At 37.1% G+C, this 15,410-nt stretch overlaps 1 protein-coding gene and 1 pseudogene across 1 annotated transcript in view; one reads left to right on the plus strand and one right to left on the minus strand.

Moving 5' to 3' along the window:
• The window catches only part of GABRR3 (gamma-aminobutyric acid type A receptor subunit rho3), a 725,962-nt gene that overhangs the window by 402,032 nt on the left and 308,520 nt on the right, over nt 1-15,410 (plus strand). The window lies entirely within an intron of this gene.
• On the minus strand, nt 8,791-9,728 carry LOC130830382 (olfactory receptor 5H2-like; annotated as a pseudogene).

Here is a 15,410-nt window from a genome sequence, read left to right on the forward strand (position 1 = left end):
ATTCCTTGACATCTGTATATCTTTTTTGGTGAAGTGTTCAGATAGTTTGCCCAATTTTTAATTGCGTTATTTGTCTTTTTATTATGAGTTTTAGGAGTGCTTCATATATCCTGGATACAAGCCTTTTATCAAATATATAATTTGTAAATATTGTAATATACCACACTAGTCTGTTATGTTGATGACATTATGCTGATTGGTCATAGTGAGCAAGAAGTAATACTCATTCATAAGATATTTGCAAGGGAGGTAGAAAACAAATCTCACAAAAATTTGGGGGCTTTCTACTTAAGTGAAATTTCTAGGTGTCCAGTAATATAGGGCATGTCAAGATTACTCTTATAAATTGAAGGATAAGATATTACCTCTGGCCCTTGCTGAAAGTAAAAGAGAGGCACAGCACGTATGTGCCTCTGTGAATTTCGGAGGCAATATTATCCTTATTTGGATATGTTACTTCAGCCCATTTACTGAGTGACGGGAAGGGCTGTTGGTTTTGATTGGGGCGCAGAACAAGAGAAGGCTTTGGAACATGTCTAGGCTTTTGAGCAAGCTGCTCAGTCACTTAGGCCATATCCAGCAGATCTGGTGGAGCCTGATTCAGCAGTGACAGATGCTTGGAGACTTTAATAGACCTTTAGAGGTAGAACACGTGCAGACCCTTGGAATTTTAAGTGGAGCACTTCCATCCTCCGTGGATAACCACTCTATTTTAGAGAAACAGCCTTTGGCCTGCTAGTGAGCCTTAGTAGGAAAGGAATGTTTAATCATGAGCCTCCAATTTGCCATGATACCAGAATGTTATCTGACCCACTATCTAAAAGTTGTATGTGCACAGAAACATTCCTTCATCAAATGGAAGTAGTAGACACTTGATCAAGCAAGAACAGGCCCTGAAGGCACAAGTAAGTTACCTGAAGAAGTAGTTCAAATACTATTGGCCTCCACTGCTAGTGCAATATTTTCTTTCTCCTAGCCTGGATCTATGGTCCTATGGGGGACTTCTCTATGATCAGTTGACAGAGAAGAGAAGAGGGCCTGATTTACAGATGGTTCTGCATGCTATGCAGGCAGAATCAGAAAGTGGACAGCACTACAGCATCTCTCTGTGACGTTCTTAATGGACATTGGTAGTGGGAAAACCTTCCAGTGGGCAGAACTTCGTGCATCGCATCTGGTTGTTCACTTTATTTGGAAGAAGTGGGCACATGTGTGATTATATATCAGTACATTGGCTGTGGCCAATCATTTCGTGGGATGTTCAGGGACTTTGAAGGAATATGACTAGAAATTAATGACAAGGAAATCTGTAGAAGAGTATGTTATTTTATCTCTCTGAATGGGCAAAAAACATGGAGATATTTGTGTCCCATGTGAATGCTCACCCAAAAAAAAAGTGATCTTAGCAGAATAGGATTTATCATTAAGTAATTAAAATACCCAATGTATGGACACTAGTCACTCTTTCTCAAGCAATCTCTGTCACCACTCAATGGGCTCATAAACAAAATGACTGTGGTGTCAGGGATAGAAGTTATGCATGGGCTCAACAACTTTGACTTCCACTTCCTAAGGCCACTTGACTGTGGCCACTGCTGAGTGCCCAATCAGCCAGCAGCAGAGATAATCATTGAGTCCCTGAGGTGGCACCATTCATTGGAATGATCAGTCAGGTATCTGGTGGCAGCTTCGTTACATTGGACAACTTCTATCATGGAAGCGGAAGTGTTTTGTTCTTATTAGAATAGACTCTTACTCTAGATACAGATATATCTAGATGTATGGAATTCCCTGCAGTCAATGCTTCTGCCAAAATTATCATCCTTCATCTCTATAGTATTCCTTATCAACTGTGATAGTATTCCTAACAGCACTGCTTCTGATCAAGGAACTCACATCACAGTGAAAGATGTGTGGCAATGTGCCCATGCTTGTGAAATTCACTGGTCTTACCCTACTCCCCACCATTCTGAAGCCTGTAGTTTGACAGAACAGTGAATGGCCCTTGTAAACCTTCAATTATAGCAGAACTAGATGGCAATACCTTGCAAGGCTAGGGCAGGGATCTTCAGAAGGCTGAATATTTCTGAACCAACCTCCAGCATATGATACTGTTTCTCTCATAGCAAGGATTCCTGAGTCCAGAAATCAGGAGGCAGAAATGGGAATGGCATCAGTCTCTATTACCCCTAATGACCACTACAAAATATTTTTTTCCTGTTCTTATGATTTTTTCCTCTACTGGCCTTCCAGTTTCACTTCTAGGGGGACGAATGCTTCCATTAGGAAACACAAGAATGATTCCACTGAGCTGAAAGTAGACTGCCCCCTTCAGTCCCTTTAGCTCTACCTTCCTTTGAATCCTCAGTGCTGACTGAGGTGATTGATGGCAACTACCAAGGGGAAACTGGACTATTCCACAAAGGGAGTAAAGAAGAGTATGTCTGGAATACTTAAGATCCCCTAGGGTGTCTCTTAGTATCTTCATTCCCACAATTAAGGTCAATGAAGAACTTCAACAAACCAATCCAGACAGTAGTTCTAATGGCCCAGACTCTTCTGGAATGAAAGTTTGGGTTACTCCACCAGGTAAAGAACAGTGTCCACCTGAGGTCCATGCTTAACACAAGGGAATACAGAATGGGTACAGAAATAAGTTGGTTAAATTATCAGCTACAATCATGTGATCAGCTACAGATATGAGGACTGTAATTGCCAAGAGATTTCCCTCTTAGTGTGATATAAATATATTTGAGCAAATGTCTTTGTTTTCTTTTGACTCTTATCACCTTATCATATTACATAAGATGTACTGCCTTCATATTATAGTAGTCAAGTGTTGTTAATTTGACATCATATTATTTCAGTTACCAGATATCAAGGAGAATCACTCAAAGACTTTACCTCCTCTTCTGGGGAAGGAGATAGTACATTTTCTGTTAGATACACATAGGTGTATCGTGTTAGTTGGAATATGACTTTGTTGTTGTCTTTATGTGAAGATAAAATATGATTTTAGGAGATGTGTATGGGTGCCGAGTTGACTATAGTGTGAACTTGGTTGGGCCATTGGCTGTCCAGATATCTGATTAAATATTATTTGGTGGTGTGTTTGTGAGACTGTTTCCAGGAGTGGTTAGTGGTTAATATGGAATTGGTGGACTCAGTAAAGCACATGGCCCTCCCTAATGTATCTGGGCATCATCCAGTCTGCTGCGGGTCTGAATGAAACAATGGGCAGAGGAAGGTTGAATTTAGTTTCTGCTTGTGTGGCTGACATTGATCTTCAGCTGCTCTTGGTGATCCTGATTCTCTGGACTTCATCCATGGACAGGAATCTAAGCCATTGGCCCTCCTGCCTCAGGCCTTGGAATCGTGACACTTGCTATCCTCAGTCTCCAGCTTGAAGAGGGCATTTCATGGAGCCTCGAGGCCTCTGTAATTGTGTAAGTCAACATCTTATAAAAATGACTGGAGATGATAGGTAGATGATAGAGAGAGATACGTAGGTCCTCTTGGTTCTGTAGATAAGCATGACTAGAATAAAACTTACTGTATTTTTAGTGAACTTCTTGTTTTATCTTGCAAATTATGGAAAACATCATGATGCAACTGTTAGCTATTTCTCTAAAAGTCTCACCACCTTCTCAGAAGTAGTAAACATTACATCATTACAGCATAAGGAACATCCGTATGTGAAATTTCTTTTGAAAAGTAAGGAATAAAAGCATTTCTAGCTTGATAATTAATTGTTTTTCAAGAAGAACAGAGATGTCTCCCATTAACCTTCCTGAAATCAGGCATGAGGTTTGGATTGGCTATCACTACTGTCAATCATGGTTTCCATGAAAAAGAAATTTGTTAAAAGTCTGTGATACTTCATCCTTGAAACATATGCCATATCTGTGTCCTCCTATTCAAAACTGGGAGGAAAGTATAAACAGAGGATAGAAACTTTCAGAATGTTTTCATAGTGCTGTTTAAGTAGGGAATACAGGATATGTAGAAACTCCATTCTGTCAACTCTATAAATATCTTAATATTATACCAGTTTTGCTTCACTAGTTATTTTAAAGCAACGATTCTCCTAGCTCAGACTGCAAAATAGAATATCATAGATTTTTTGGCCTTATATCACAGGCATTTATTTTTTACATTCTGGAGGATAAGTTCAAGAAAAATGGGCCAGCAAATATTGTGCATGGTGAGAGCCTCCTTCCTGTCTAGTAGCAGGCTGGCATCTCACATGGACTTTCCTAGTTGAGTACTCTTGGAGAGAAAGATAGCTGTCTTCTCTCTTCCTCTTATTGTAAGGGGACGAATCCCTTCATGAAAGCTTTACCCTTATCACCTAATCTAAACCTAATTACCTTCCAAAGTCCTCACTTAAAATACAGCCAAATGTGGGGCTTACTGCTTCCACATATGAATTTTGGGGAAACCAACATTCAGTCCCCAACAGTGGTTTGCATTGTGTAGTCCAAAACAACAGCATTAACAGGATTGAATCAGAAACTCTACTGATGACACCCATCAATCTGTGTTTTCTTTCTTAAGCCCACCAAGTTTTAATTCTGATGCCCACTGAATTTTGAGAACCATTGTTTTAAAAGAAGAACAACATATATATATATATATATATATATATATATATATATATATATATATATACACACACACACAATGGAATATTACTCAGCTATAAAAAGGAATGAAATGGAGCTATGTGTAATGAGGTGGATAGACCTAGAGTCTGTCATCCAGAGTGAAGTAAGCCAGAAAGAGAAAAACAAGTATTGTATGCTAACTCATATATACGGAATCTAAAAAAAGAAAAAAAAAAATGGTACTGATGAACCCAGTGACAGGACAAGAATAAGAATGCAGATGCAAAGAATGGGCTGGAGGACATGGGGTTGGCGGGGCGGGGGGTGAAGGGGAAGCTGGGATGAAGTCAGAGAATAGCATAGACATATATATACTACCAACAGTAAAATAGACAGCTAGTGGGAAGTTGCTGTATAACAAAGGGAGACCAACTCAATGATGGGTGATGCCTTGGAGGGCCGGGACACGGAGGGTGGGGGGAGTCGAGGGAGGGAGGGGATATGGGGATATGTGAATAAACACAGCTGATTCACTTTGGTGTACCTCAAAAGGTGGTACAAGAGTGTAAAGCAATTATATTCCAATAAAGAGCTTAAAAAAAAAAAAAAGAGGAAGAACAACAACGGAAGAGAAAGCCTCTATCAGAGAGGTTTTGACATAGTCCTGATGCATGCGCTAATAATATTTTGCCAAAGTTACTCAATGACCAGACTTTAGTTACATAGTTCTAGTTTTGATTGGTATTTGTTTTTGTTGAATCCTAATCGTGTTGTTTCTTTGAACACACTCTAGGATATTTTTATCCACAAAATCCTGAACAGAGTAAGTCTCACTTAGTAGAAGGTATTTTAAGGTGATGTAAGGTGATGAGAAAAATCATATATACATGTGTATAAAGAGAGAGGCATTTTGCATTCTTTTTAGTCTCCAGGTTAAGGAAATGAACACACCTTCATAATAAAGAGTATTTCAAGTATATTATTTGCATTTCCAAGGAATTATTTAATCCAGCATCAGCAGTGTTCCACACAAGTGGGTGCACTTAGCAAAATGATATCATCCTATATACCTAAATAACCATTCAACAATACAGAATTAGTTTCATGGTTTCTTTTTAAAGGAATCAGCAGAATATCTTGTTCAAAATGTGGATTTTTCACTGGTGTGTGTTTTACCTTTTTCCCAACATGTCACTGAAATGATAAAAACAGTGTACAAAATGAATAAATCTGTAACAGAAGTGAGTGGGATCACATCAGTTGACTGGGAATTTTGGTAATTTCTGGAAGGCATAAAGTAGTTGGGATTGTACTGAAGGTTCAAATCAGAGCAGAGGTATCCGTAGACCAGACATCTATGAGACAAGGCTACAAGGAGGTCTGAGATTCGTGGAGGCCTCCAACTGTCTGTTCCATAGACAACCTAAATTAAGACTGAACAGGTTATACACCCCACTCACATACTCATAGCTTGACACCAAACTTCTCGTTAAAAGAAAAATCCACTAGGAAGTGTCCTTAATGATGGTAGAAGAAATACACAGACGTTGCCTGTACTTTCAGTTAATCTTTGGGTCATTATAATGTATGAAAAAGCAAAAACCTAAATAATTGACAGGAAAACATCCGAACAATAGAAATATTATACAGCAACAATAATCAACAAACTCTGTACGTACACAGTAATAATGATTCTTTAGGAGAAGAGTAAAAGCAACTGGAATGTAATCAATCCACTCCTTTGTCCTAGGACTCGGGGGCCATCCCTCAGAGGAACAAAATTAAGATAGATGACCTGGTCTAATCTTGAGACCTGCACCTCTGGGAATATAGAGTAATGATATTTGTTTTAGATACTTGTATCTTTAAACCAAACTTCTTAATTAGGGCACTTCTCTCTGTATTTTGTCATATTCTGTCCCAGGATCCAATCCTCCTTATAAGAACAAGAATAATTCACTTTAGGTGTGTGATATTTGTAATTGTCATGAAAGAAATTTAAAAAGTGAGCTGTCATCCAACAGCCATCCAGGCTCAGTAATTTCTCTGGGTTTATTAGCAGCTTGAAAAGGAGAGATACACACTATACATTCTAAGTATTTGTGCTGTCAATTCTTCTAATATTACAAATATTTCACAGATTCCAAGTTAGGATCTCATATGTGTAAGCTACTGTGTTACCCAGTACAGAAGATAGGAAGACTTATAAATTATAGTCTAAAAGCACTTATAGACCAAAAATATTATGATGGAAGGTCAAGTGTGGCCAAGAAGAAAATAAACTGCAAAAAACTCACAATGAGTCAGCATTCCTGTTTTCTTGAGATAATCTGGAAATGCATCTTGGAAGTTGTAACATTTGAGAGAAACCTTGAGGAAATTATGCCATTTCAATTTTAAATGAAGATGGAACATTTGTGTGGGTAGGATTCTCTGTGGAAAGACCTGCATGAGCAAAAGCATGAACCTGGGAGAGAGGTTTGTCCAGAAGGCTTTCAGTAACTCAGTTTGGGTATAACATAGGAGAATTGTGGAGGAAGAGGCTTCCAAGTTAACGCAAGTTAAATTAAGGTCTTATTTGAAAGGACCTCAGACAATGTCAGATTGAACAAGTGCAGAGTGGAGTATAAATAAATACATAGGTATATTTATCTATTATATAACTCATATATAGATATGTATCTATATACAAATACTTGTACTTTTATATATATATATCACATCTACATACACAAATAAATAATCATTATGCATATGTGTATGTACAGCTCTCTATATATTTACCATGTGTGCCTACAATCTAGTAGCATATGACAATCCTTTAACAGTTATTGAAGAATGGTATGATTTAATCAGAGTGCTGTTTATGTAGGTTAATCTGGCAACTATGTTTGAAAAGGAAGGGAATATCAGCTGGATGGAAGGATAAACTACTAGAGTCTTACCAAACACAGAGGCTGATAATTTAGAGGGTGCGGGCCTTAGTGAAATCAGTAGGAATGTGTGTGGAATTTCAGTGTTGAGAGCAGAAAGGCAGAGATGGACCTGGAAATGAGTCACTTATTATTCTTAAATAGTATGGAATATGAGGAAAGTCACCTTTCAGGGACTTTTAAGGCAGAAAACATCCAAATTCTTGCTCACTTGTTTTCATGTCTGTGCCACCTACCCACTGGGAACTATGACATCATACCGCTAACATTATTTGCATTTTGGTAATACACTCTTAAAGACCCTTGTTGTCAATAACACATTCCAATAACTTTTACATATTACTGATTTCTTTATCTTACAAATTTCTTTTTGCTTTTAATTCTTGGAAGATTGAGCCCGTTTCCTTCCTATTCTGTCACTTCTCTCCTTCCCACACCCATCCCAACTTAGTTATTCAGTCTGCACTCTTAGCTTCCCGAATTAGTAAAGCTTTTCAGATTACCCAACAACAAACAGACAGCTAGAAAGGCCTTGAGAGGCATTATAGACAATGAGAGGCAGCTCACTTCTTCTAGTCCCTCCTAGAAGCACACTGAGTTAAGAGTATCTCTTATGGTTTGGCCTGACCTTCAATGTCTTAACTCCCTTCCCACATTTTTGTCATTGCTTTCCCATTGTGTTTTATTTCTCTGTGTCACAGAAGAATTGAATCCACAAGAAGTAGGATCACCAGGGACCAAATAAAGTGGGATAAAAGACTTTTAATGACGGCTAGCAGTATTCCTGGGATCAGCCTCTGTTCACGCAGTCACAAAGATGCCTACTATATGGAGTTAAAAGTGATGTGAGACTCCAGGCTGTAAGGATGTATTACTATCAAAGACCCCATATCAAGTACTTTTCAGAGGTACAGCACTATTTTAGTGCTTAATACATCTTCAATAAATGTATTTTAAAAACCACATTGATGAATACACAAGTATGTAAAGTTTTTTCATTTTAATTTCTGCTTGTTATTTTAGTGTGATATAAACATTTGATTAAAATTCCATGTCTATTTTTTAATAAGATATACAAATATCTTAAAGAACTTATTGGGTATTGAAATCTTAGGTCATTAAAATCATAGGACAGGTATGAATGGAAAAACTCTTCGAACACGCATCAACACATAGCAACATCTAATCTGCATAATTTTGTGTAATTTTATGTATGTTTTCATGTAAGAGAACACATATTAGTATTAGATCTAAATATTTCTCTTTAACATTTTTAGAATTGAATCTATGACTTTCTTATTTCTCAGGCTGTAGATAATTGGATTTAACAAAGGGATTATGACAGTGTAAAAGAGAGAGTCCATCATATCTTGGTCATCTGCTTGTGCGGATCTGGGGCGCACGTACATGAAGAGAAGAGACCCATAGTATAAAGAGACGGATAGGAGGTGGGCCCCACAGGTGGAGAAGGCCTTCCTTATGCCTTGTAGAGACTTCTTTTTTAAAATTGTAAAGAGAACTAGTGCATAAGAGATAAGAACAATGAGAATGGTGAACACCTGAATTGAACCAGAGATGATAAATAACATCAGAATATTAATAGAAGGATCAGTACAAGAAATTTTAATCAATGGCATGATGTCACAATAAAAGTGATGTATTATGTTAGAATTACAAAAGGTTAATCTGAATAAAAAACCTGAATTAAGGAATGAATTAAGGAATGAAGAAGGCCACCTACAAATGACAAGACTAACATTCTCATGCATAACCTATTAGTCATAATCACTGGATAAAGTAGCGGGTTGCATATGGCTACATAACGATCATATGACATTGTTGCCAGCAGAAAACACTCTGTGGTTGCACTGACTCCAAAGAAAAAAAATTGTGCCATGCATTCAGAGTGAGAGAGCATCTTATTCTTGGTGAAGATGTTGACCAGCATTTTGGGAATCACTGTAGATGATAAGCAAGTATCCACAAAGGCCAAACTCCCAAGGAATAAGTACATGGGAATGTGAAGTTGAGGGTCATTGCAGATGAGAGCAATCAGACCAAGGTTCCCCACAATGGTAAAAATATATATAACCAAAAAGTGCAAGAAAAGGGGGATTTGCCACTCTGGTTGATATGTAAGTCCTGTGAGAACGAACTCTGTCAGCTCTGTTGCATTTTTTGTTTCCATATCCTCAATAGATGCCCTCTGAAATAAAGTGCATTGAATATAAAAAGGACAGTCATCAATCATTTAAGAAAGAAAAGTGGTGAAGATAATTGAAATAAACCATCCACTAGCCTGAATGCCCATTATTTTATTTACTCTTACTAAAACATATGAAAAGTATCTGGAAAACTGTTATATTGGAAAAATGCAATTATTTTATTTTAAAGTATGTACAGGAATTTAACAGGTATAGAAGAGAAGAAAGACATAAACATGAGCAAATTTATGGAGGAACTAGTGAATGTGGTAGAGAAATTCTGTGTTTAGGTCATGTTTATAACATCAAAAGTAAAGATGTTAGAAGGGTCTGGATTATAAAATGAATTGAATGCCATGTGAAAGATCTTGAATTTTATTCTTCAAGCAATAGGCAAACATTAAAAAATTTTAAGGCGTGGCTTCACCATTTATTTTTTGTGTAAATATTTGGTTGTAGAAAATAGGCCGCAAGGGGAAGAACCTGGTGTCAGAAATACTAATCAGGAAGCTGGGACTTTTGTTCAGGGATTTCAAACCAGATTACACATCAGAATTGTCTGGAGGAGTTTTGGTACAAAATATAGAGTGTGAGGTATTACTACAGCAATTGATTCAGTAGGTCATAAATGACATCTAGTAATATGTATTTTATAAATGCTCCCCAAAGTGATTAAAATGTATGTGAAATTCTTACTCCACATGTGATATGACATTGGAAGTTTTGAGGAAGGCAAAGGGATCAAAATAAACCAGAATGTAGAGTCACTAGGACTTGGTGACGTGTTAGATGTGAAGAGCTGGTTAGTAAAGGTGAAACAGTCACTTGGTATCTGGGTATCAAGATGATTATCAAAAATTGAGGTTGGAAATTCAGAAACAGTAGCGAATTTTTGCTAACAACATCCTCTGAGCATCAAAGTGACATAAACTTAGCAGCATGATTCTGCAAGAGCTTATTAGAAATAATGACTTAGGAGACATTGAGGTGGCTGAACGCATAGTATGTATGGCCTATCCGGAAGACAGTGGGCAGTGTGCATAAGGTAAAAAGAAGGAAGTAATGAAAATAACCATGAGGGAGTTAAATTAAAATGGATATACATCATTTATTGGATGGATAACACCTCTTTTGTATCACATGATTCTTGGTGGTAGACAAAAACTGTCATTCACTTTAGAACCCAAAATTCTAAAAACTGACTTTCCCCTTGAACCTAGAGTGAGGGGACTAGATCTAGGTTTAGCTGCTCAAACTCGCCTACACTAGATTTGCAGTATGAAGACTGGAGAAATGTGGACAAAAGAGATTTTTAGTTGCAAGTCAACCAAGAGCACAATACCAGGACACCAGAATTCATCCTGTGTCCACAACAGTGGCATTGTCAATGTGAGTTGTCTTGCAACCAGGAACACTTGCTCAGACAAAAAGAAAAGGCCAGAAAATGTTACTGAGCAAAGTGATCAGAAGCAGGAGGGAATTGGAAAACTGAGTGTTGGGAAATTAAAGAGAGGAAAATGCTCAAGAAGGACAAAGGAAAGTACAGTGTCTAAAGCAAAATAAATGCTCTGATAGGATAAGGAGTGAACAGAAATCATTGGGTGTGGGAGATTTTTAGTGGCTTTAGTAAAAACAGTTTCCATTCGTGATAGAGTTGAGGTCAGAAATGAAAGGGAAGCAAGTAGCACAGCAGTGAGGAGAGTAAAAGAAAGTATCCAGGATGTGGAGAACAGATGAGAATTCCTTGTTTGAGGAACAATGTCATGAATGTTTTCAAAAGATAGAGAGGAGGGCATTGAGAGGAGAGAGGATAAATGAGCAGAATGGGAAACTGGGGGCTGAAAAGGAAAGAAGAAGCAAGAAGCGAAGAGAGGGCATAGAAGGATAAGTGTAGGAAAGACAAAGCAATGACGGGGGAGAGAGGAAGTATCAGAGAAAGCCATAGATGAAATATGGGGGAAGGCTTAGAGGTAGGGCTTAAATATTTCTTAAATCTGATTTTCACTTAAAGTTGTCAAATATCATATATTAACACATATATGCGGAATATAGAAAAATGGTTCAAATCAACTGGTTTTTAAGGCAGAAATAGAGACACAGATGTGGAGAACAAACATATGGACACCAAGTGGGGGAAAGCAAGGGGGATTGGGGTGGGATGATTTGGGAGATTGGGATTGCCATATATACATTACTAATAAGAAAAAAATATCAAATTGTAAAAAAGAAATTAAAATAAAATAAAGTTGTCAGCACTGGGAATCCTTTATCTTTCTTTGATTCAGAGTCCCAAGTTTATTTTCCTCTGGAATTTGTTTATAGAATAGAGACTTTCATTTTAATTTTACTTCATATATTTATATTGTTAATAAATATACTACCACTGCCTACTATCATTGATATTACTGTGATTAAAGCTGACTTTCCCTAGAATTCCTGCTGAGTTTACTTGACAGCTTTTGCTTTTACACCAGATTGATAGCAGAAAAAATAGAGCCAAAGACTGGAATTTAATACAGACAATGTAAACAACCAATGACAATAATTGTAGTTGTTCAATAGATGCGGAAAAAGCTTTTGACAAAATCAAGCATCCATTTATGATAAAACTCTCCGGAAAATGGGCATAGAAGGAAATTACCTCAACATAATAAAAGCCATATATGAGAAATCAAAAGCCAACATCGTTCTCAATGGGGAAAAACTGAAAGAACTCTAACAGGAACAAGGCAAGTGTGCCCACTCTTACCATTATTATTCAAAATAGTTTTGGAAGTTTTAGCCACAGCAATCAGAGAAGAAAATGAAATAAAAGGAATCCAAATTGGAAAAGAAGAAGTAAAACTGTCACTCTTTGCAGATGACAGGATATTATACATAGAAAACCCTAAAGACTCTACCAGAAAACTGCTAGCACTAATCAATGAATTTAGTAAGGTAGCAGGATACAAAATAAATGTGCAGAAATCTCTTGCATACACTAACAATGAAAAAGCAGAAAGAGAAATTAAGGAAACTCTCCCATTCACCATTGCAACAAAAAGAATAAAACACCTAGGAATAAACCTACCTCAGGAGGCAAAAGACCTGTATGCAGAAAACTATAAGACACTGATGAAAGAAATCAAAGATGATACAAACAGAGAGACATACCATGTTCCTGGATTGGAAGAATCAACATAGTGAAAATGACTATACTACCCAAAGCAATTTACAGATTCAACACAATCCCTATCAAATTACCAATGGCATTTTTCAGAGAACTAGAACAAGAAATCTTACGATTTGTATGGAAATGCAAAAGACCCCGAATAGCCAAAGCAATCTTGAGAAGGAAAGATGGAGTTGGTGGAATTAGGCTTCCTGACTTCAAACTATACTACAAGGTCACAGTGATCAAGACAGTACAGTACTGGAACAAAAATAGAAAGGAAGATCAGTGGAACAGAATAGAGAACCCGGAGGTAAGCCCAAGCACATGTGGGCACCTTATCTTTGACAAAGGAGGCAAGAATATACAATGGAAAAAAGACAGCCTCTTCAATAAGTGGTGCTGGGAAAATTGGACAGCAACATGTAAAAGAATGAAGTTAGAACACTTCCTAACACCATACACAAAAATAAACTCAAAATGCATTAAAGACCTCAATGTAAGGCCAGACACTATAAAACTCCTAGAGGAAAACAGAGGCAGAACTGTCTATGACATCCATCAAAGCAAGATCCTTTTTGACCCACCTCCTAGAATCATGGAAATAAAATCAAGAATAAACAAATGGGACCTAATGAAACTTAAAAGCTTTTGCACAGTGAAAGCAACCATAAACAAGACAAGAAGACAACCCTCAGAATGGGAGAAAATTCTTGCCAATTAAACAATGGACAAAGGATTAATCTCCCAAATATACTAGCAGCACATGCAGCTTAATACCAAAGAAACAAATAACCCAATCCACAAATGGGCGGAAGAGCTAAATAGACTTTCTCCAAAGAAGACATACAGATGGCCAACAAACACATGAAAAGATGCTCAACATCACTCATCATTAGAGAAATTCAAGTCAAAGCCACAATGAGATATCACCTCACACCAGTCAGAATGGCTATCATCAAAAAATCTAGAAACAAGAAATGTTGGAGAGGTTGTGGAGAAAAGGGAACTCTCCTGCACTGTTGGTGGGAATGTAAGCTGGTACAGCCACTATGGAAAACAGTTTGGAGATTCCTTAAAAAACTAAAAATAGAACTACCATATGATCCATTAATCCCACTGCTGGGCATATACCCAGAGAAAACCATAATCCAAAGGAAACACGTACCATAATGTTTATTGCAGCACTATTTACAATAGCCAGGACATGGAAGCAACCTAAATGCCCATCAACAGATGAATGGATAAAGAAGATGTGGCATATATATACAATGGAAAATTACTCAGCCATAAAAAGGAATGAAATGGAGCTATATGTAATGAGGTGACTAGACCTAAAGTCTGTCATACAGAGTGAAGTAAGCCAGAAAGATAAAAACAAATACTGTATGCTAACTCATGTATACGGAATCTTAAAAAAAAAAAGGGTACTGTTGAACCCAGTGACAGGGCAAGAATAAGGATGCAGATGCAGAGAATGGACTGTAGGACACGGGGTTGGGGGGGCAGGGGCAAATGTGAAGCTGGGACGAAGTGAGAAAGCATAGACATATGCACAGTACTAACTGTAAAATAGATGGCTAGTGGAAAGTTGCTGTGTAACAAGAGGGATCAACTCAATGATGGCTGATGCCTTAGAGGGCCAGAACAGGGAGAGCGGGAGGGAGTCGTGGGAGGGAGGGAGGGGATATGAGGATATATGTATAAATACAGCTGATTCACTTTGGTGTACCTCAAAAACCGGTACAAGAATGTAAAGCAATTATATTCCAATAAAGAGCTTAAAAAATAATTGCAGTTGTTAAATGTGCATTTATTTGGAGTGGGCTTTTTTCCATGCAGTCCCAAAAATAAATAATCAAAATTTTCAATTCAATGTGTTAGTATTTTTTAAGTCATAAAGCTAAAATGATCATCACAGAAACATTTTCTGCATTTTCCTTATATATTTTTTTCAGTGAAATTATTGTCAGAAGTGAGTTACAAAATAGAGGTTACTATTTAAGTGATTTAACTTAAAGTTTAACTTGATAGTCTGGTTACTTCAATGGAATAAGTATTTTGAACACAATTATAAAAAAATTTTTTACAAGAAACTGTATGACCTAAATCCCCAAACTCACTTTTAATATGTTTAACAATCTAGACACCAAAACTTATGCTACGGAGTCATTGTAATTATTCTGAGCAGATAGTTATATTTCATTAAAGAGTACAATGTAGTCTTAGAGCTAGTGTGCTCATTCAGATTTTACTCACAATAATAGTATATACAGATTATTCATGATTTGTTTTCCATTTTCTACTGGATATTTTGATATCTTGTAAACCAAATCAAAATTATTATAAATTTCATAATATTTTAGCTCTCTATAAAAAATAATGAATGTTATAGAAATTATTCTTTCTCACCGATATCTGTTGAGCAACTGTGGAAATCCCCTCAGCGTCGGCTTTCTGAAGTTGAAAATAGAATAAGGGCACTGCAGTGACAGTAACACAGGCAACAATATTT

The sequence above is a fragment of the Hippopotamus amphibius genome, chromosome 10 (assembly GCF_030028045.1).
Source record: "Hippopotamus amphibius kiboko isolate mHipAmp2 chromosome 10, mHipAmp2.hap2, whole genome shotgun sequence".
Lineage (NCBI taxonomy): Eukaryota > Metazoa > Chordata > Mammalia > Artiodactyla > Hippopotamidae > Hippopotamus > Hippopotamus amphibius.